Here is a 24,944-nt window from a genome sequence, read left to right on the forward strand (position 1 = left end):
GAAAGTGAAAACAGCACATAATTTAAAAAAATAAACAAAAAGCAGTTCAGGTGGGTGCAGTGGCTCACACTTTGGGAGACTCAGGAGTGTGGATCAACTGAGGTCAGGAGTTCAAGACCAGCCTGACCAATATGGCGAAACCCTGTCTCTAATAAAAATAAAAAATTAGCAGGGCATGGTGGTACAAGCCTGTAATCCTGGCTACTTGGGAGGCTGAGGCAGGAGACTCGCTTGAACTTGGGAGGTGGAGGTTGCAGTGAGTCCAGATTGCACCACTGTCCTCCAGCCTGAACAACAGAATGAGACTGTGTCTCAAAAAAGGAGAATAAAAAGCAGTTCAGTTTACTGAAAAAAAGATTTCCAGAATAAGATCTAAAAAGAAAAAGGCTTTAAATACAGACACACACACACACACACACACACACACACACACACACACAAACACACGCACATACATATAGTATTTTTAATTGCACTGACTTTTTAACCATGAAGCTCTTTAAGAAAATCCTTTTCAATCTCTTATTATTAGATGTTAGCTAAGACAAATAACTAGTATTTCTGGCTTTTGAAGATTAATTGTGACTAAAGGTATCCTCCAAAGTGAATGGGTTGCCTCAAAAGTGAAAAGTCACACAAATATCAAACCAAAAGGAAATATGTCTTAATAAGAAATCAAACCCAGAGTTATGGAGGTAAAATCATTTAATTTCAATTATATAATTACAAGGTGGAGCAGTCTTAGAATTTTTAGGGCTAGCTATTAGACTATTACGTGTGTTTTTCTAAAAGGCAATATTCCAATCAAATGTTTAGAATAAGAGATCTCCAAAACAGATACATTTTTAAATTTAGAAGTCTTGCAATTTAAAGAATTCATCTTTTAGCCACTAATTAATTTCCAGTTGTGCACTTTTCCAATAGTGACTGAAGCCTATCTCCTCTTCATGGAAGTGGCAATCCCAAAGATTATCCTCCTAAGAAATTTATTTCCAAGTATAGGCTAAGACAGTAAAAGACTTGCTATCACAGATGATCACCAATCAGTAAACAAGGGCTCAGACAACAGAACTCCCATATGGATAGGACTTTTTATTAAGACCAACTCTCCTGAGAGCTTGACATATTAAGAACAAAAGTCTTGGGTTCCTGGACATTTTCAAACAAGTCCAAAAATCACACTCCCGGATGATGGAGACCAAAAGAATTCTCCCACTTGGTCACAAATCAAGCTTTCCAAGACATAAAATAAGATGAGAAGGAACTTTATCTGGTACTTCTCATTATGAGCAACACAGAAAGGCAACAACAAAAGAAAACAGTATTTTTGAGAGGAAAGGGATCAAACAATATGAATGTTTATACAACAAAGAACCTAAAAGTACAACAGAGTTGCTACATCCAAGGCTAGTCACACAAATTCTTTTCTCCCATTAATCAAGATTTTGAAGAGCAAAAAAATCTAATTTTTATCATCCTCTCAATGAGTTTTCACAGAGAGAAAGAGAGAATGAATCTAGGGCCTGGTTGGTAAGAAATTCTTATCCTTTTGATGGTTGGCTGGGTTCCAGATTCTCTTCACTGCAGCTGTCAACAGAACAGAGATTTGGTGATATGACTCACAGTGACAAAACTGTCAGGGCCAAAGGAAAACTTCCCTTTCATTCTCTGAAGTTTCCCTGAAAATCGCGGACAAGAGGCAGATTTATAGAAGAAAAGGCAAACAAATTTATCTTACCACAGTTTTGCATGACATGAGAGTTTTGAGAATAAAGACCCAAAGATACAGGAAGTATTGTCCATTTTTATGCTTAGGTTCAGCATTGTATAAGCAGCGTGAAGAAATATAATTTGAGAAAAGGGTATAATCTCATGCTAACAGACTGGGTGTGGAAAGCCAGCAAGCCCGTTCTGTTAGATTCCTCTTGGCCTCTGTGAGCAAGCATTCCTTCCTTCTGGGTGTGGGGCAGGACCCTCTCTGGAACGGGGGTCTTATGACCAAAGTCAAAGTAGGTCCGGTAATTTCTTTGTGGCCAATTTTCTCAAAGAAAGGTGGCAGAAAGTTAATGTTTATGTTCTATGGATGGCTTTGAGAAAAATGGCTTCTGGTTTCTACGACCTGCCTTGAGAAAGAGGGATTCTAGTTTCTCTAATTAACATGGGGGGAGAATAGCCCTGAAAGGCAGGAGGGCAAAGATCAGAAAAAAGCTTTTGCTTCTGAAGCTATTTCTGAGGCCTTGATTTGATACTGTTTCTGAGTACCAACACCATCCTACCTCTTCCATTCATCCAGTAAGCATGGCTAGACCATACAATGACAAAATACACACACACACACACAAACACACACACACACACACACACACACAAAATAAAACCTCAAATTTCAATCCTTTCATACTCTCCTTTTGATTCAAATACACTAATAATTTATTTCATAGCTTACTTCATAAAATACCCTCTTTCCTGCTTTTCCTTCAACCATAAACTAACCATGTTAGGATATCTATAAGCCTTATTAACTTTAAATATTATGTCATCCTCTTGATATCCCTTCTTTTTATTCATCTTGAATTTCAAGTCAGTTATTGCTATTACTTCCTTGACTCTTTCATCTAACTTGCTTGTAAAATTCGGAAACCCAGTAAATCCAACTTTGCTTCTTCCATTTCTGAACCTGTGCAGCTAAATGTAACTGGACAATATATAGCCATGACAATTACACTCACTTTAAATTTATGACGAATAATGCTTCCAGCAAGTGTATTTTATACCCCAAATCAGGGAGCCATGCTCTTTTTGAAAGCAAATCTTTTCACTTGTGCACTAAATCCTTCTTCTTTTTTTAAGGCTTTGTTCCAGCAGTTCGCCCCTATCACTCATAAAGCATGACATTTTCATTCTCTGTATTTCCCATTAACTTCAATTATCATGTTATTACTACCATATTTTTAAAATTACCTCTTGATTATTCTGTTTCTTTCCTTCCCTTTGCAACAAAATTTACTGAGAAAGTAATTTGTGTTTGCTCTGTTTCTTGCCACCCTATCCTCTATAAAACCCATTTCAGACATGCTTGCCCCCTCAACTCCAATGTGCAAGATAGGTTTCTCCTTAGAAGTTTCCTAAAGTTGTGACATCTAATACATTCTTCCATTTTTCTTAGCTGTAGATGTCTGCTCAGTATAAGTCTCATTTTCTTTTAGTTTTGTCCAAATTTTGTTTTCTCAATGAGGTTTACTTTGACTCATTCCATTAAATATTAGCACTTCCTGTTGCCACCCATGCCTGCCTTGATTAACTTCACTTTTAGTATCACCATAGCACTTACTTTGCATTACAGAATGCTAAATTATTTTTCCTGTGATGATTGTTAATTTTCTGTATTTCCTGATAGAAAGCCCAATAGTATCAAGAGTCTCTGCCTGTTTTATTTAGTGATATATTTAATGAACTTAGAAGAGCTTGAGGCACATAATTGGCACTCAGTAAATGTATGATGACCAAGTAAACCATTCTATCTTGCAGGTATGGACAGCAAAATAATACATCAATTAAAGCAAAAAGGCAAACAAAAAATATTTGTTTTTTAAATGAAATATTGTTTTCTAAACAGCTGGCATCAATAAGACAGATATGGTTATAAATATCTCTTGCCATAAACAAGAAGAATATCAGTAAAATATAAGAATATATAAAAATAAGACCAGGCCCTTTGGCTCATGCTTATAATCTCAGCAATTTGGGAGGCCAAGGAAGGCAGATCACTTGAGCCCAGGAGTTTAAGCTCAGTTTGAGCAACATGGTGATACTCTGTCTTTACAAATAATTTAAAAAATTAGCTTGGCATGGTGACATATGCCTGAAGCTACTTGTGAGTCTGAAGCGGGAGGGTCACTTGAGCCTGGGAGGTGAGGGATACAGCATTTCAGTGTAGGTGACAGAGTGAGACCTTGTCACAAAACAAAACAAAACTAAACTAAACAAGAACAAGAATATACAAATAAAACTCAGTTAAGACACTGGATAAACAGGAAGTCAGGACTGTGGTTACTGAAAGAAGGGAGACAAACAAGGTGAACTTGTGACTGTCCCACTCTTATGTCCAACTGCATTTTATGAAATGTGGTGAGAGAGATGAAACTCACATAAATAACATGCTGAGTGGAAGAGATAAGGATCAAAGTTGAAAGGTGACATAGCTGTAATTTAAGAAGTAAAGAACCAGAGTCATGTGAGCTCTGAAAAGAAAACATTTAGAAAAACTTCAGAGGAATTCCCTGAATTTTGCTAACTACTAAGTTTTGTGTACATTGAATAAATTTCAATAAAGCCACAAAATGTTAATATTGAAAATCCCAGAGCCATTACAGATTTGAGAGATATTTATGTTCTGAGAAGCTAACAGGGATTGACATATTTGAACACCTGTGGCATTTAGTAGAAACCCTAGAACCACCTTTTTTTTTTTTAGAACTACCTCTTAATAGGAGAATTAAATTAACCCTAGAATAAAGAATAAAACTTTTAAAAACAAATTTTAAAAAGAGCAGATGAATATGTAGTTAATTAAGCTACATATTAAAGTTCAATACTCTAATATAAATAAAAAGAAAATTAATATATGATTGTCACAATGCCTATCATTGAACAAAAGAACTAGATATGTGAACAAGAAAAAAAAGTCACAATTAATCAAAAAAATCAAAATTAAAAATAATTGAAACATATGTCAAACTAAAAAATATAATGGAATTTATATAATGAATACAGTGTAAACTATTTGGGTGATGGTTACACAAGAAGCCCAGACTTTACCAGTATGCAATATGTCTATGTAACAAAATTACCATTATACCTCTTACACTTATGAAAACGATGGAATTCACAGATAAAATCTAAAAAGATATAAAATTGGTAAAAATTAAAGAACATATAACAATAGTGAAAAGAAAATGGAAGATATAAAAAAGAGTAAAATAGAGCTTGTAGAAATAAATTATCTGAAACTTAAAAATAAATTACTGAATGGCCTTAACAACAGATTACACCTTTCAAAAGACAAATTCGTGAATTTAGAGATACAGCAATAGAAAATCTGAAAAACACCCCATGGAAAGAAGAAAGACTGAAACAATTAAGAGTTTTGGTGTTATATAATAGCATAGTAATAAATAAAATGTGCAAATTTCCATTCAATAAGGGTTTAAGTGTAGTTAGAAAAAGCCATTTGAAAATAAAATTGTATCCAAATTTTTTCCAAATGTCATAATTTAATTAAATATAAATTTATGTATACAAAGTGCTCATTATATGGCAATAAGGATACCTACAAGAAACATGACAATGAAATTACTGAAAAACAGTAATAAAGAAAAAATACTGAAAGCAGCAAAACATTTTAAAAGACTCCTGCAGGGGAGCAAGTGTAAGAATAACAGCTGACATTTTGTCATAAACAATGTAAGTAGGAAAACAATGAGAAAATATCATTAAAGTCCTGATAGAAAGCAATATTAACTTGGATCTAGATCCTTCATGCCCCTCCCCTACAAAAAATAATCAAAATTGTAGGCCACAGAAAGAAATGCTTAGGAAACAAAAACACAGAATTTATAAACATATGTACTACATTATCAGAAATATTAAAATAAAATTATGACATATGGAGGGTAATACCAGATGGAAACTCAGAAAAAAGAACACTAAAATAATGTATATTTGAGAAATAAGAACTTTTATACTCTTATTTAGAAATTGTTCTTATAAATTAATGAAGTGTTCAGTCAATAATATGGGGTTATAAAATACATAAATGTAAAATATATTATAACAATTGCACAGAAAACTTAAGGAGAAACTGAAGAATCTGGAATTTTACAAAGTGATACATTACTATTTGGAGACTCTGTGAAAAAAGTACATATATACTATGATTTAAACACTGGAAAAAAATGTACAGCTAACATAAAAGAAATAATAAAATGACTAAATTCAGAAGAAGAGAGGACAAAAAGGAGCAGATGGGACACAGAGAAAGCAAATATAAGATGGTAGGCCCAAATGAAATTTTGTTACATTTAGAGATAATATTAAATGTTAGCATATTTAATGTTAAATTTAAATGTTCTAAACATATCATTTAAAGAATATTCAAAATTAGATTTAAAAAGTAATATTCAAATATATGCTGTGTAAAAATATGAAATGTGAAGGCACAGATTATCTTAAGGTTAAAAAATGATAAAATAATCTATAACATAAAAAGTCAACCCTAAAAGTGCCAGAGTGGCCACATCAATGTTACTCAAGGAGTACTTCAATGCCAGGGATAATGATGGTCATTACAAATAACGAAACTATCAACTCATTAAAAAAGCCTAATATTCATAAGAATAGCCTTAAGTTTTCAAAATATTTAACGTTTTATAACACTATAAGAAATAAAATGTAATTTTAAAAAAGGTCAGATGCACATAAAAATAAAATAAACAAAATATGTATAAAACTTTACATTAAATAATAAATCAATATTGGAACAAATTTTTTAAATTCTAACAACATAAAGACATAAACAGGTATTGATCGACTTAGGACCTATGCAACTTACGATCATTCGACTTTACGACCACAATCGCTAGCCACGACTGCTCCACGTCTGGCAGCGCAAACGTTGCCCAGCTGGGCGTAAGACAGTGCGGACCAGCTTCTGGCAGCACTACCATCTCCACATGCACCATTTCAACTGTACATATAGCCTACTCAACTTACGACCAAATCATGTTACAACCGTGGTCGTAAGTCAAGCACTAGCTGTAACATGTTGATGTATTGGAAGACTAGTATTGCTAAGATGCCAATTATCCATAATTTATATAAATTCAATGAAATTCAAAATCTGTATCTAAGCAAGTCATATTTTTATGAAAATTGATAAAATTGTAAAATATATATGTAAATTTAAAGAACCAGAAATTGCTAAAACAATTTTTTAAATGGAATGCAAAGTTAGAGAAGTCAAGCTAATTTTAAGACAACATAAAGCTGTGATAGTGAAAATAATGTGATATTGTGTAAGTTTAATCCTATCAATAGAAAAATATTCCAGGATATAGAATAGAGTCCCAAAACAGACCCATTGGTCAACTGAGTTTTAACAAAGGTTCCAGGTCAATTGAATGCAAAGGAGACAGTCATTTCAATAAACAATACTAAGTGATAGCATGTTCATTTGGAAATACTATGTTTCACCTTAATATTATACCATGCATAGAAATGAATTCAAAATTTATTGCAGACATAAATTAAGGACTTAAACCAAACTTATTTAAGAAAATAAAGAGATTTTTTTTCTTTTTCAACTTGAAATTTGCAAATATATATTGTCATAAAAAACCAAGATACTTCAAAGATAAAATGCTATTAAATTGCAGTTCATCAAATTAAATAAAAATAAAATTATACTCTTCAGAAGTTACATATAAGAAATAAAAATACAAGCCACAGACCAGCAGAAAGTACATATAACACATATTTCTGATGTATCAGTCTGTTCTCACAGTGCTGTAAGAACATAACTAAAGCTTAGTAATTTACAAAGAAAGCAGGTTTAATTAATTCATAGTGCAGCATGGCTGGGGAGGCCTCAGGACACTTTCAATCATGGTAGAAGGAGAAACTAGCACCTTTTTTTACATGGAAGCAGGGAGAAGAAGAATGAGTGCCCAGCAAAGGGTGAAGACCCTTATAAACCATCGTATCTTTTAGGAAATTATTCAATATCATGAAAATAGCATGGGAAAAGCTGCCCACATGATTCAGTTACCTCCCACTGGCTCCCTTCCATGACATGTGGTGGTTATAGCAACTACAATTCAAGACGAGATTTGGGTGGGGACACAGATCCAAACCATATCATTCCACCCTTGAGAATTGGCCTCTCCCAATTCTCATGTTCTCACAATTCAAAACACAATCATGCCCTTCCAACAGTCCCCTGAAGTCTATTATTACAGCATAAACTCGATGTCCAGTTCCAAAATCCCTTCCACTATGAGCCTGTCAAATCAAAAGCAAGTTTGTTACTTCTTCAACAAAATGAGTGTACAAACATCAAGTCAATACACTAATTCCAAATGAGAGAAATAGGCCAAAACAAAAGGGCTATAGGCCCCATACAAGTCTGAAATCCAATAGGGCAGTCATTAAACCTTAAATTGTTCTCCTTTGATTCCATGTTCTAAATTGTTCTCCTTTGATTCCACGTCTCACATACAGGTCATGTTGATGCAGAAGGTAGGCTCCCACAGTCTCGGGAAGCTCCACCTCAGTGGCTTTGTAGGGTAAAGTCTCCCTCCCAGCTGCTTTTATGAGCTGGTGTTGAGTGTCTGTGGCTTTTCCAGGTATACAGTACAATCTGTCAGTGTAGCTATCATTCTGTGGTCTGGAGGAAAGTGGTCCTGTTTTCACATCTCCATCAGGCCATGCCCCACTGGGGACTCTGTGTGGGGACTCTGTTCCCACATTTCCCTCTGTACTGCCCTAGCAGAGGTTCTTTATGAGGGTTCTGCCCTTCCAGCAAACTTCTGCCTGGACATCCAGGCATTTCCATACAGCCTCTGAAATCTAGGCTGAGGTTCCCAAACTTCATATCTCAACTCCTGTGTACACACAAAGGCCCAACATCATGAGGAAGTTGCCAAAGCTTGGGGCTTGCGCCTCTGAAGCAGCAGCCTAAGATATATGTTGGTCCCTTTTAGCCATGGCTGGAGCTGAAGCAGCTGGAATGCAGGGCACCATGTCCTGAGGCTGCATATAGCCGGGTGGCCCTGGGCCTGGCCCCAAAAGCCATTTTCTCTCATAGTCCTCAGGGCCTGTGATGAGAAGGTCTTCCAGGAAAGTCTCTGACATGCCCTGGAGACATTTTTTCCATTGTCTTGGTGACTAACATTCAGTTCCTTGTTATTTATGCAAATTACTGCAGAAGGCTTGAACTTTTCCCCAAATCATTTTTTTCTTATCTTATTGTTAGACTGCAAATTTTTCACATTTTTATATTCTGCTTCCTATTGAACACTTTCTCACTTAGAAATTTCTTTCACCAGATACCCTACATCATCTCTCTCATGTTCAAAGTTCCATGGATCTCTATGGCAGGAGCACAATGCCACAAGTCTCCTTGTATAGCAACAGTGACTTTTACTTCAGTTTCTAACAAGTTCTTCATCTCCATCTGAGACCACCTCAGTCTGGACTTCATTGTCTATATACTACCAGCATTTTGTTCAAATTCATTCAACAAGTCTCTAGGAAGTTCCAAACATTCTCATATTTTCATGTCTTCTTCCAAGTCCTCTAAACTATTACACCCTCTGTGTGTTGCCCAGTTCCAAATAAGCTTCTACATTTTAGGGTATCCTTATAGCAGCACACCACTTTTTCAGTACCAATTTATTGTATTAGTCTGTTCTCACACTGGATAAGAACATACCAGAGACTGGGTAACTTATACAGGAAAGAGGTTTAATTGCCTCACAGTGCAGCAGGGCAGGGAGGCCTCAGGAAACTTAAAATCATGGTGGTGGGGAAGTTGACATATCCTTCTTCATATGGAAGTAGAGAGAAGAATGAGGACCAAGCAGAGGGAAGAACTTTATAAAACTATCAGATCTCATGAGAACTTACACATTATCACAAAAATAGCATGAAGGAAAATGCCCCTATGATTCAATTACCTCCCACTGGGTCCCTCCCATGATATACAATTCAAGATGAGAATTTGGGTGAGGGGGACACAGCCAAATCATATCATCTGACAAGAGACTAGAATTAAATCTATATAAAAACCTTTACAAGATGAGAGTAGAACAATCCAGTGAAAAATGGGCAAAATATCTGAACAAAGAAATTTTCTTAATTAGCCAATGAGGATATAAAACATGAAAATATGATAAGCATCATTAGATATCAGGTAGATAAAAATTTCAATCCTCAGAATCCTCTATATGCCTATTAGAATAAAAAGACATAATACAAATATTGAAAATAATGTTCAACAACTGAGAAACACATCCATAGGTAGTAGAAATGTGAAATGATTTGGAAAACAGGTTGGATAAAACTGCATTTACCTACAATCTACCAATTCCATTCTCAAATATTTACTCAAGACAGATAAGGGCAAGGACATGTAAATTACTGTACATAGCAACTTTATTCATTAGTGTCCCAAACTGAAAACAAAATGAGTCTATTAGCGAATGGCCATGCCTATTAACTTATGTGAGACTTAATTTTCTCACACTTAAAAATTTATTATTGTGCTACTCCAAAATCCTTTGTAGACTTAAAGTGGGTTTAGCAACATCTGTATCACTAGATTGGACTTATATATTTGCCCCTTCACCTAATTTTAGGCGACTTAGTCTTTCTGTGCTTCAGTTTCCCACCTGTAAAATGAGTATCGAAATACATGTATATGTCATAAGTTCTGATAAGGATTGAATTACTATGTAAATAACAGAATGATACCTGACACAAAATATGAATAAATGAAAAATATAATTTACTTAATAAATTCAATTGTAGTCCTATAATTTAATCTGAATGGTTAGAAAATGCTGATTTTTCTAAAAACATAACATTTTTAAGAGCTTCTTCATTGTTTAATACACAGACCTAGAAAGAAACACGGTGAAGCTAGATTTTACTGCCTTTCAAGAGGTGATTGGGCACATCACTGTCCAACTCTGAATTCAGTGTTGTCACATTAGTAGCTTACAACTGTCTATCATGAGTATGTGTAACGTGACAATTAGTAAGTGTGACAAATAAGAATTTTTATTAGTTTGTTTACTATCAGGAAATATAGATTTATGAAACAGATTAATATGAAAGCAAATGAGAGCGAGATCAGAGGCAACTAAAAAGTGTTAATAGATCAGTCTGCTCAAAAGAAAAATGATACTATTTAAGAAGCATAAGAATTTATCTAAAAACCCTTACAATGCTATTTTTAGTTACATTTATCATAGGGAAATATTTCTCTTTTTAAATAGAGATAGATTACTGAAGTGAATTCATGCCTATGTAAGGTTTCTTTTCTTTTACTTATTTATTTCAAGCACTTAAAAATACACAACCTTTCCAGAAAATAGAAAATTCATTTTATTTTAAATCTGTGTTCCTGTAGTATTTGTCCACTGTTCAGCAAATCACATTAGTCTGGGTTTCTAAGTGCACAGAGAACGAGAAAATTGAAGTCAAGTCAAGATTATTAAGGACAAGGCACTAGTTAAATAGAATTTTCCTTAATGATTAGCAACATTAAAAGTATCATCAGAAAATTTTCTATCTGCTTTTTAAATAACATTCTAAAAACTTATTAATTACCCAAGATAAAATAATATATTCACATGATTATTTGGATGACTATCATTCAAATATTAGCATTGTTTTTCTAATTTTAATTAAATACTATACCAATAAGAGTGTTATTATATTTGTCATCAAATGAGTGATATACTGCTTTTAAATAACAAAATATTAGCCACAACAAATAAACCCAGGCTGATCTCCAGTGATTTGCCTGCTTCAGCCTCTCAAAGTGCTGGGATTACAGGAGTGAGCCATTGTGCCAGGCCAAAACTATAAAATTTCTAAAAAATACATGTGAGTGGGCTGGGCGCGGTGGCTCGTGCCTGTAATCCCAGCGCTTTGGGAGGCCGAGGTGGATGAATTTCAAGGTCAGGAGATTGAGACCATCCTGGCCAACGTGGTGCAACCCCATCTCTACCAAAATACAAAATAAATTAGCCAGGCATGGTGGTATGTGCCTGTAGTCCCAGCTACTCAGGTGGGTAAGGCAGGGGAATCACCTTGTCTCCAGGCTGGAGTGCAGTGATGTGAACTCGGCTCACTTCAACCTCTGCCTCTCAGGTTCAAGTGATTCTCCTACCTCAGCCTCCCCAATAGCTGGGAATACAGGCATCCACCACTATATGCAGCTAATTTTTCTATTTTTAATAGAGACAGGGTTTCACTATGTTGGCCAGGCTGGCCTCAAACTCCTGATCTTAAGCAATCCACACGCCTCGGCTTCCCAAAGTGAAGTAAGCATTACATTTCAATGAACTCAGGGTGCATGTTTATTGCCTATTATATCCTCATTTAACCACTATAGGATTCAAAGCAGAACATGGAACATTAAAGTATTCATTGAATTATAATCATTATGGAAATTTAGAAATTTGAGAGGTTTGACATAGCAGATAGTAAAACTGACTAAAACTCTAAAGCTGAGGTAATTTTAATAGTCTCTCATCTGAAATGATGAGTTTATATTGCTATGTTCTGTCATATTACAAAATTGTATTTCTAGGCCAATAAAATGGTTTATAAAACATGACTTGAAATATATTAGCAGTAGTATATTAATATTAGAAAGATGCAATACATAAAACATAGATGTAACAAACTTCTTTACAGAAAATTTAGCAGTTCTGATAGAAAACAGATTCTTTAGTAAATTTCAGAAAGCACAAACTCTCACAGGGAAGGAATTAAGATGAAATTGGATAGCAGAGTTTTCTCTTCCATTACAATCTCATTTAGAGTGTTCTCAACTTGATTTGAAATACCAGAAGTGGTCTTAAGAAATGTGCTGAAAACATGACAATGTGATACTTTCTTTTTACATGGTGTTCCACATAACTGTTTTTCAAATGGGTTCTGAAAATCTTTTACCAGATTAACTAACTCAGGACAACGTGGCACCGTATAGTACTTAAAACATTCACAGGCATGATCCTGGAACAACAGGTCTTATTCAATCTAGGTAGATTTATAGCCAAAACAAAGGCAGTAATGTAAAGAAAACTGTGGTAATGATCAGCTGGGAGGTCTTTGAGGAACTTAAGTGGTGACCTGGCAGCTAGCTTTTGTCAGAGTGAAAAGCTAATTCCCTAGGGTTGAATAAGAGCTACTAGAAAGATCTGGAGCTACTTTAAAGTATTATTCTATTTATAAGGAGAGATGAAGATGTGCACATGAAGGTGATGCAGTTGCTAGGTAGATAGGCATAATGGTGACTTTCTTTATTCATGTTCCACCAGGCTGATTCTCAAAAGGGAATTGCTGACTTGCTGGCTGACTGCCAAATTTATTGGTCTTACTGCCAGACGTGTTTTGGTTCACAGTGAGGTAGAAAGCTTTAAATGCCTTCCAAGTTCTGTGTGACACTTAGAAAAGGCAGGCAGTCGCAAAATGTCAGAAGTACAGGGCTGCACTCAGACTTCTAAAAGTCACCCAGACCTCAGTCATTTAACTGAGCGAAATAATTCAGAAAAAGCGTAAGAGCTCTTACTGCCGTGCTATCCAAGGATCTCTAGATTTTCCATTGCTCAAAGCAAAGATAATTCAGTAACTTCAGTATTCCCGTTTTGAATCTAAATAGCAAAAGTATAGTTTGAGTGGAGAAGAAAATGATGTTTTAAAAAAGATCTGTGTAAAATTGGTGCTGTGGCAAGATTACACACTTGGGAGTTTGTAAGCTATGTTGACAGTAAGAGAGAGTCACAATAGCAGGCAATCTAAATTTAAACATCGGCTCTTCTAGGTTCTGTATGACCTTGGGCAAATTAATTTACCTGCTCTGAACCTTGGCTTCCATATTCAACAATAATAACTACCTAGCAATATCATTACATATTATAAAACAAAGAATATCCTTTACATTCCTGCTAAAATTATAACCCACCCAATGCTCAGTATCACTCTTATATTTGCTTTTCTCTATAGCTCTTGTCATAATAACATACAATAGTTTGCATATGTATTTTGTTTATTTTTGGTTTTCTGTCTCCAAAAATATGTAAGCTCCACGTGGGAAGGTATTTTGGCTTTTTTTACTAACAGCTTTGTCTCCAGGGCCTAAAATAGTACTTAACATACCATATTTATGTTTGTTAAACAAATGCATTCCTCTTTCAAAGGTTGTTGGAGGAATAAAATGAGTTATGTGTAGAATCAAGTCAATAGCACAATATTAACATTAGTCCCCTTTTTCATAGTATTAATAAGTCTTGTCTTTTTAAGATATATATGCCTCAACCTTCTCATCAGATTTTGAGTTCTGAGAATGCAGGTACTTACTTTAGCTCTACATACTCTTCACCTACTGACTTGTCACAGTGGTAATCAATATCTGAAATAGTTTCAATAGGAATGGTACCAGTTCTTCTTTGTACATCTGGTAGAATTTGGCTATGAATCCAATGAGTCCTGCACTTTTTCTGGTTGGTAGGCTTTTTATTTCTGATTCCATTTGAAACTTATTATTGGGTCTGTTCAGGGATTCAGTTTCTTCCTGGTTCAGTCTTGGGAGGTTGTATCTTTCTGGGAACTTACTCATTTCTTTTAGATTTTCTAGCTTCTGTGCATAGAAGTGTCTGTTGCAGTCTCTGAGGGTTTTTGTTGTTGTTGTTGTTGTTGTTTGTATTTCTGCAGGGTCAGTGGTAATGTCCCTTTTGTCATTTCTAATTATGTTAATTTGAATCTTCTCTCTTTTTTCTTTATTAGCCTAGCTATCTAAATATATTCGTTATTTCCAAGAACCAGCTTCTGGATTTGTTGATCTTCTGTTTGATTTTTCACATACCAATTTACTTCAGTTGAGCCCTGATTCTGGTTATTTCTTGTCTTCTGCTAACTCTGGGGTTGATTTTCTGTTTTTTCTTGTTCCTCTAGTTGTAATGTTAGGTTGTTAATTTGAGATCTTTCTGACTTTTCGGTATGGGCATAGTGTAAATTACCCTCTTAACACTGCTTTAGTTGTGGCCCAGAGATTCTGGTATGTTGTATCTTTGTTTTCATTAGTTTCAAACAATTTTTTGATTTCTGCCTTACTTTGACTGTTTACTCAAATTTTATTTAGAAACAGATTCTTTAATTTCCATGTAATTGTGTAGTTTTGAGCAATTTTATCAGTATTGATTTCTATTTTTACTGTGCTGTAGTCCAAGAGTGTGGTGGCATTATTTCAGTTTATTTGAATTTGCTGAGGATTGTTTTATGTCCAATTGTGTAGTCAATTTTAGAGTATGTGTCATATGCAGATGAGAAGAATGTATATTCCACTGTTTTTGAATGGACAGTTCTGTAGTTGTCTATTAGGTCGAATGTTGAGTTTAGACTCTAAATATGTTAGTTTCTGCCTTGAAGACTTGCCTAATACTGTGTAGAATACTGTTAAAGTCTCACCCTATTATCATGTGGAAATCTAAGAAAAACCTGAAATCCAAAAATAAATAAGGAAGATCCACAGTGTTCAGTTTTTAGTCCAGGACCAGGAAATTTAAAAACATTAATAAAATGGGGCCAAAAACTGATTAGTGCACCATATCCCATGAACTTATGAAACTGTCTGGAGTTACTTTCATTTAAGAAGAAGTAATTCATCAAAAGATGCAGGGAATAAATGCTTACAAACTTTGAGATTTAATGCATACCCTTAATGGAACAAATTTTAGCATGATTGGAGAAAAATTCCACTCTTCAATAACCATAGAGCCCAGAAAATAAATATAGAAAGCCAAGCAAGTCAAAAATGTTCATGGTATGGCACGTAAGAGTATAGTAAAAACTCGAACAACAAAAAAGAAAATCTGAAATCTAAAAAACAAAACAAAACAAAACAAAACAAAACAAAAAAAAAAACTATAGGGACTTGGTTTAAGCTAGATTTATCTCTTTGTTTAAAATACACACTAGAGGCCTTTCACATTATCAGCTATAGTTGCTGAAATTCAAAACAGAAAAAAATTACAGACTCTGAAGACTATGACAACATAGGTGGTATTCCAGATTGCACTGCATATGAAAAATAGATATATTAATATAATGAGTCAACCACTAAAATAAGTCAAGGCTAGTGTCTCTGAAAGTTTTTATGATTTGGACAATTGGCATCAGTACAATCTAACAAGATTTGGAGAACTGGTTAACAGTTAAGTTTAATATCCATTAATTAGAGTGTTATCTGAGTACAGAAATCTATTTTTGGATGGAATATGGGGCTCAGAGGTTGTAGTATATTAGAGAAGTAAATTGGAAAGGTAATATCTCAATTGTAGAAGTAATGGAATTCTAGACAGTTCTCTAAGAGAGGAAATGAGTATAATAAAGTAAAATTCAGTTGTATGGATAAAAATTTCAACTCAACAGGGGTGACCATACTGATTCCAAAGTGTTCTTCAGGTTTATGAATATTTCATACAGAATTTAGTACTAGGAAGTACTTGAAATGGGAATAAAATGGTCACAGCTTTAGAACAGACTTAATGTTAATCAAGACCCTGAAAACATGAGGTCCAGCAGGTTTAAAAGCTGTGTCTATCTTACATATACAATTAGTGATAAACAGAACTGGACCTGAATTCTCAATGAATCACTACAAGAAAAAGTTTAATGCTATTAATTTAAATTATGTGAGAACACAAAAATAAGAATTATACCCTTTTAATTCAAAAGATAAGTTCTATTTTGAAACAAAAATTATCTTTTACAAACTACAAACAAGTTGCAAAATTAATACCAATATCTTTTTTCTTCTTGAGACATTTATGAGTGAGCTACTAACCCAATGTCCTACCATCACCTAATCTGTTAATGTGTAAATTCTACAAACAAGATTATTTTATGTGTACACAATAAACCATGAAAATCAGAAAATTACCTTTGACAAATTATTACCATTTAATCCATAGACCTTTTTCAAATGTTGACAATAATTTCAGTAAGAATGTTTAAAGAAAAGTAAGTTTATCTCAGATCATGCGTTGCCTTTGTCATGTCTAGAACATAATTTTGCTATCTTATTTAATCTTGTTTACTCTAATTTTTAAACAACGAGAATTGAAACACATAGCTATAATTTTTTTTTTTTACCAAGTGTTCTTCACTTAGCCAAAATGTAGAGATTCTGAGAAACCTTAGCTGATCTTGTAAGAGTTTCATTTTTTTACCTTACTTTCTTAAATGAGAAGAAATTGATTTCCTCATAATCAATATGGAATCATTATTCTATATTAATTAAAATATTATCTTTCTCTTGTACTACGACACATGTGAAAATTGACAAGCTGTGTCACACAAGATTCTAGTACTGGTCACATTTTCTGAAGACTGCTATTCCATCTGTATAAAAAAAAAAAAATTCACTCTTCTGTACTACCTTTCTCCAACGTGTGATAGCTTTACTAGGTTGCTCATCTTGGTTTTACTGCTTTTTTCTTAGGATTTCTGATTAAGACCATGTTAAAAACTAGGATTGTCATTCTTCAACTGTCATGATGAATTTTCTCCAAAGAGGAGGTGACCACAAATTCTAGCTAATGCAAGCATAGCAAACTCTTCCCTAAACCCTGAGGAAAAGTCCTATCTACCACAACAAATAGTTTCTCTAAGAACTATTAAAGCTCTATACACAGAAATACATCCACAGACACACATCCTTACATTCAAACACCTATAAAACTACAGAATGGCACTTGCTACTTTCTGTATTACTAATACACGAAGTCCTCACCTTATCCACTAGAGTACAGTTCTGTCAGTTACCTTCTGTAACTTTTGCATTACATAAAAGTTTCAAATTAAATATGATGGTTTCCTCATTCTCAGTTTACTTGAAGTATTTTGACACTGCTAAAAGCTAACACTTTGGAATACTGACATATGCCATCCATCCTCAAGTAGGATAGCATTGCTTTAAAGAGGAAAAAAATGGTTCTTATGATGTAAATGAATATGTATAGACAGGATATCTATTGTATTAGTCTCATGAGGAAAAGGTGATTAGAAAGAATGTATAATTACTTTTTAGCAGGACAATAATCAAACAAGTTTTGAGACACACTGCTAGACACCTATCATTTTGAGGAAAGGTCTGATATCATCAGTGAAATATCATACCACCTTGGTTGGAAATTCATTGATGCTCTGTAGCCTCTTGGCTCTGCTCTCATGTCACAGGTGATTCTTTGCAGTGTGTCTAAGGGTTACTGATTATTTGATGATTTCATAGGTTTAGGACTAAACTTTAGATATTTTAGCTACCAAAGTCATACTTAATCTGGGTAATCTGATAGCATTGTAACTCTTCAAGAGGTGGTTCTGTGTTAAAAGCTTATGATACACTAAATAGGGAGATCAAAAGTTATCTTCTAGTTATTTATTATTTAGTTTGTTTATTCATGAATTTATGTTTTTAATTGATAATAGCTTGATGGGAGAGCATGGCTAAAGATTATGTTCAAACTTGATATCTCAAATTCTCCTAAAATCTATGTATGGTTTAATTAGTTAAAGTTAGTAGCATATCAGGTGATAATCTTACCAACATTCTAATAGTTTTTCCTGTATTACAGAAATTCTACCAGGCACTAAGCCAGGCTATGTGATTACAGCTTTAAATAACACACAATTCCTGCTCTCAGGTCTCTACCATATAACAATAGGTACTGCACAAAGCAAACAATTACTCATTGCCTACATGAGCTGACCAATATATTCCTGCATGATGTATAGAATAATAAAATGTAATTTCATTACCATCTGTCCGTATTGTAATTAGTTTACATTATAATTTCCTACAGCATTATATTTACCGTCTTTTAGAAAATGGAATGGAATTTATATTTTAATAATGTGGAATGGAAGAGTATACTATATTTTTGTTTACAAAAATCTGTGCTATAATACCTCTGGTCAGAGTATCATAGAATTTTGTAACTAAAAAGGATACTGCTTAGTCTTTTCACATTGTGAAGTATTTTGTCTTTAAAAATGTTTCCTTACAACACAATAAGGAACATTTGCTTAAAAATCCATCAAACCAGTATCTGCACTATGGCAGAAATATAAGAAAGGTTGGCAGGGACAGTTTCCTGGGCCAATTTTGGAAAAAAATAAAATTGTATACTGCACTAAGATTAAAGTAATATACAACAATATACAGTAATCAAATAATCTCTGGACCTAAAACAATGCTGGGCTAAATAATATACATATTGTTGTCATTTTCCAGAGTCTAAGAGATTATGATAAACCTATAGGACTCACAGATCCAAAATAAGTTGGTTGAACTTTTGGTGGCTGAAAGGCATTTCTCAAAACAGTGTGGAACAATGTGAGTTAAAAAAGGCTTGAGGCGCATAGTTCCTCAAGACAATGTGATTTATAAAATTGTTTCATCTCTGAGCTTACTGTTTTGGGACGCAATAGGAAATAAAAGAATATGAAGTATGCACAAAAAATTATTTTTCCCTCTATATTGTTTCCTTAGATCTGTGGCTGTTAAAAATTTGTGTATTTTCATTGATAATTGAAAATTATATAATATTATGCAGAAGAAAGAATTTTGATCTGTAAATCTACTAAATGGAGAATGGAGTGAAGTGGATGAGTGAACACTTTGACAATGTAAGGTGAATGGCAGCTAAGAAAGCATCATTTTAAGCACTTTAAGTATATGTGATTGGAATCTGATTTTATCAAGGCTTTTCAGTCCCATGAAATTTCACTATGTTTTAGGTAAATAAATGGTGCTGTAGGTATCAACAAATTTATATAAAAGCCTTTTAATACTGCATAAAGTAATAGCATTGCAACTGTTCAGGAAGTGAGTCGGTGTTAAAAGCTTATGATTCACTACATAGGGAGATCAAAAGTTAACTATTTAGCTAATTATTTCATCATTTAGTTTGTTTATTCATGTATTTATGTATTTAATGGATAATGGCTTGATGGGAGAGCAGGGCTACTAGTTAAAAACTATTAAACAAGGTAGAACAGAAATAAATGCATTATCAAAATAATTAGGTGATTAATTCACAAAAAGACAAGAGAGCTATAATCACTGTAAATTGGGGAATTCCTATATTATACATATATGTGTGTCTGTATATATGTCTGTGTGTGTTTGTATCTCTCTCTGTATATAAAGAGATAGAGAGAAAAAAAAGAAAAGACCATTCTAAAATTTATAGGAAATGTATTGACACCTGAAATTGGTGATTACCAAAAGGATGAGATTCTGCAAACTTCCAAGGAGAAAGGGCATCCCTTTTCAAAAAGCTCTCCAATTGAGATCAGCTTCATTTTTCTAAGTTCAGGGTCTTCTTGAACACTTAACACGTTAACTGAGTACTTAAATCACTACAAGTTTAATTCTGAAACTCTTAAATAAATTTAACCTTATTATAAGCAATTTAAAAACCTGTTTCTAGAGCTCCAGTCAATATGGTGAACTGAGCTAATGGAAATCAACCTACCCACATGCTTTAAACACAGAAATGTTGTGTATAAAATATATTTTTTAAGTTATAAATACATGACTGAGTTTGATACCAGAAAACCAAATATCTCTGCATTAGTAATGAAGAGGAAATTAACGATCAGTACTTAATTTTTTTGACAAAACTTCAATAGAGAGAGCAAAATCGGGATGCTAAGTTAGATGTACTAAGGGGACCTAGAAGTTAACTATCTACATAAAGACAAAAGTGAAAAATGAGGTCAAAACAATAACAAAAAAAGCCCTCCATCCACCACTGGAGAAGCAGAAATGTTTGCCAGCCTTTATGACACAAGGTGAAAATCACGATCTTTGAAAAATTGGGACCTCCTGCTAGCTACCTACTGTAGGGTCTAAATTCACACACTCAATTCACACTGCTAAAGCAGTGAGCAGACACCAGCTAAGAAGCAGTAGACCCACAGGGCTCTGGCAACAGTGAATGCTAAACTGTCTGCTAGAGTTCAGCCCACATTCCAGAACCCACAGGGATTCCATGGAAGCAATGCTTTTTGGGGCTGCACTCAGACTCAAAGACTCAAAAATATGTATGACAAAGAAACTATCACAGAGAATGAAGGATGAAAACAAATGGGTAACTTGAAGCTTAAAAGCTAGACATTAGAAGACAATCTGAAAGGAACTTCAAAATGAGATAGGCTATTATGTTTAAAGAGGAAGAAAAATACAGGCAGATCTGTTAATAGAACTAAATTAAATTTTAGAAATAAAAACTGTAGTTATTGAAATTAGAAATAAAATGTCAATGTAGTTTGAATTGTTGACTAGCCATAGTTATATAAATAATTAACGAAGTATAAACAATTTGAGCTCACATGGAAGAGGCAACTAATAATATAAAAAACTTAAGAAAAAAATAAAGAGAAACTGCTAATAGATGGAGACAATAAAAAGAATGGAGCAAAAACATATTCCCAGTGCTCAGGGACCTCAATCTCATATATTCCTCTAAGATGACAGTAATGATTCATTGGGAAAAATAGATCAAAGTATTATTTTAAGATAATTCAAATTGAATTTGAGGCAAAGCAAAATGCCTTCCACATGCTCCTAATATTTTTAATTGACTTTGTCTTTCTATGTTATTAAAACAATCATATCTGTCATCTCTAAAGCTTTTACCATATTTCAGGCACTTAACCAACAATTTCACTCTTTTATTTCCTCCAATCCTGGTAACACCCATGTGAGAGGTCCCATCTGTCTTCCTTTACTGTTACAGAAGCTAGAGTTTAGAAAGGTTAAGCAAGTTGGAAAAACTTAGATGATTTATGAGTAGAGTCTGGATTCCAGCTCTGGCTATCTGGCCTGATCCCATTCTCTTAACAATTATCCTAGACCACACATTTAAAAACATATACTGAAGATTTATATAGTCACAAGAAAAAATATTTTGAAGTAAATAAAAATGAAATAAAACATCCTAGTCATATTTTATTTCTGTCAAAATATTTTAAACCAATTCTCTTTAGAATACAGATATCCTCTCCAAAGCATTGCAGTTTTAATGTGTCTTTCTTACCAGACATCTGAACCACTTTGTGAAGCTCTCAATATGTAATCCCAAGTCACCACTTTAAAACTATCTGATAACCTTGCTGACTGGAAGAGACTAATGTTTTTATTGTAACAGATCTAAAATCCTCCTAAATTCTGCACTTGTTATCTCTTTTCTAAAACTGTTTTCCAACTGCTCTCAGCACCCAAAATGTATTTCAGTTGAATACATAATTCAGAGTAACTTGAATTATTTCAGTTTCCAAGATTTATATTATCAATTTACTCTCAGGACAAAATAAATGATGAGAATAATGAATTTCAAACCATACAATAAAATAACTATGGATCTAAACAATATAAAAATCATTGAATAAATGAACAAATATGGGAAAAGGGATAGTTCTTCCTTGTAGTAGAATTCCTAAATGACCATTAAGCAGACAGCAAAGTACTAATGGTCACAGGCAAAAATCCTCAATGGGTGGTAAATTAGTGGATTGAAGAATATCCAACAGAATGTTTGCACGGTCTGAAAATATTTTATTACAGATATTTATATATCATAAGAGGAAAAATAGTAACTTTACAGTGGAAGATGCAAAAAAAAAAAAAAAAAAAAAAAAAAAGACCTTAGCCATGTCATGACGTTAACATCACGAGTATTAAGACTCATGGACATTGTATCCTTCCTGGTATAAAGCACTGAGAAGAGCATTAATCACTTCTTATTAATCACTTCTAGGGAATTCTTGCCTCCAGAAAAATACCGAACTTTAATCTCATCATGAGACATCATGAAACAGACAAAACTGACAGATATTTTATAAAATAATTGGCCAATACTCTCCAACAGTGTCAAGGCCATGCAAAACAAAGGCCTAGGAACTACAGGAAATTGAATAATAAGAAAAAATGCTAAGTAAATAGTCTGGGACCTGGAATTAAATTCTGGGACCAAGAAAAGAGCATTAGTGAGTAATTCTGATACTGTCTGCAGATTCAAGTATTTAATTAATGTTAATTTTCTTATTTCAGTAGTTATACTATAGTCATACAATATATTTGCTATAAATCTAAAATTATTTCATTATGAAATATTAGTATTGGTTCATGTTTAGTTGGATAATATTTGATAGATGCTAGAGAATTCTTTCTCCTATGAACTTGTGAACTTTCAATTCTTCACTAACTTTCTTTGTCTTGAAACACACACATAAGTGCCTACATACAATTACAGTTGCCCTGATCCTGACATATCTTTTCTAAAAGAAATTTCATTAAATAATGACCTATTCACTTTAAATTATGACTATGTATGAGGATGCTTACATGAGAAGCTGATTGATTTAAATCTGTGTTTACAGATGCTCTGGTATAGCGGTTTTTCAACTGGGGTAAATTTTGTCCTACAGAGGACATGTAGCAGTTTGTGGAGACATTTTATTACAACCAGGGAAAAGTACTACTAGTACCTAGCAATGCTATTACAAACTTCACAGTTCTCATGGCAGTCTTTACAACAAAGATTTATCCAGTCCAAAATGTCAAGAATACCACAGGCCCAGAAATTCTGCCCCAGCCAGCGATTGCTTAACTCTTTGAGGTGTCCCACAGGGCTCCAAAATTGAATATAGCATAATATGCATCCACTATTTTATGTCATGCTGGAACAGGAGGGAAGACACTGGGTTCCACCAGACAAGAGTAACCAAGGGTAACCAAGATCCCAATGGGTCTCCCTTCCGTATGGTCTTGCCTCCCTTAACCAGCTTATGCAAGTCCTGTAAGAGAAAGCTATTTCCTCCAAACTTGGCCTGCCAAATTCCTAACCATAAAAGGAAGAACATAACCATTTATCTAATGAAGTGATGTCTTTTATGGTTGCCAAAGAGGTCTCCGCCATTCCTGATAATGAACCTCATCAGTCTAGGTGGCAGGAGACAAGATGGTCTCCAGCGTTGACTGGCTTCCACCCCAAGGCGCAGTTCATTCACTATTTTCTGCCTGTGGGACGTCTGCTAGGCCTGAAGCCTTACTGTAAAGGTGCAGGAAAAGCCCGACCTAATCATTACTGCACCCCACTCCTTTTCCCATCCTAGCTTCCTTAACATGACAAGAGCAGAGCTGTTTGGGGAGCTAGTACCAGAGTCCCTCTCCTGTTCGCTGCTCCTTTGTGCTGCTAATTTCTACATCTGCGAGAGCCAAAGAATCCAGGTCCAGCGTATGGTAACAATGCCATCTCAAATATGTTTGGCAAACTTGGTGAAAAACAATACAGCTCTTTTGTGTGGTTTGGAAACAGAAAACATGAATAAATTTGTGTTAAACAAATGACACAGTGTGTAACTTAGCATGCAGAGATATTTCATTTTTATCTTTCTTCATTTCTTTTTTTTTTTTTTAACTGTACAATGTAATAAACCAACAGGATGAATGCTGCATTCAGTGAAGAGGGCAACACTGGTCCCAACTTCTCTGTCTCCATGTCAGTAAGTATTGGAATTTTGCTCAGTAGCAATGTTCCATCTCTTTTAGAGGTTTTTGATTCCTCTGTTTTTTTTTTTTTTTTTTTTTTTTTTTTTTTTTTTATAAATTCAGATGCATGCTTTTCCAATACAAACCCAAGTCGTTCTTTGAAACTAGTCCTTTCAGAAGGCTGCAATACATAGTCATTGTAATCATGGTTTGAGGAGTAAGAATTTCTCTTCTGACTTTACTGTGCATCAGCTGTTTGTCTGTGGGAAAATAAGCTTTTGTGCTGTATTGTCCTCACATGCACTATTAAAAGTAAGACTTCTCACCTCCTAAAGTTGTGCAGATTAGCTATAGAACAGTTAGAATATTGTCTGGCACATTAAAATCTCTGTCTAGGTTACTGCTGCTCTATCATATTACTATTATTTAAAAGGAGGCTAATCCTTGCAGAGCAGCCAGGATTGGACTCAATGCAAAAAGACTGCATATATATATTTTTAAGACAGAATCTTTGTTTGCTGCCAGGCTGGAGTGCAATGGCTCAATCTCGGCTCACTGCGACCCCCAACTCCAGGGTTCAAGCGATTCTCCTGCC

This window comes from Saimiri boliviensis, chromosome 7 (genome assembly GCF_048565385.1).
Source record: "Saimiri boliviensis isolate mSaiBol1 chromosome 7, mSaiBol1.pri, whole genome shotgun sequence".
Lineage (NCBI taxonomy): Eukaryota > Metazoa > Chordata > Mammalia > Primates > Cebidae > Saimiri > Saimiri boliviensis.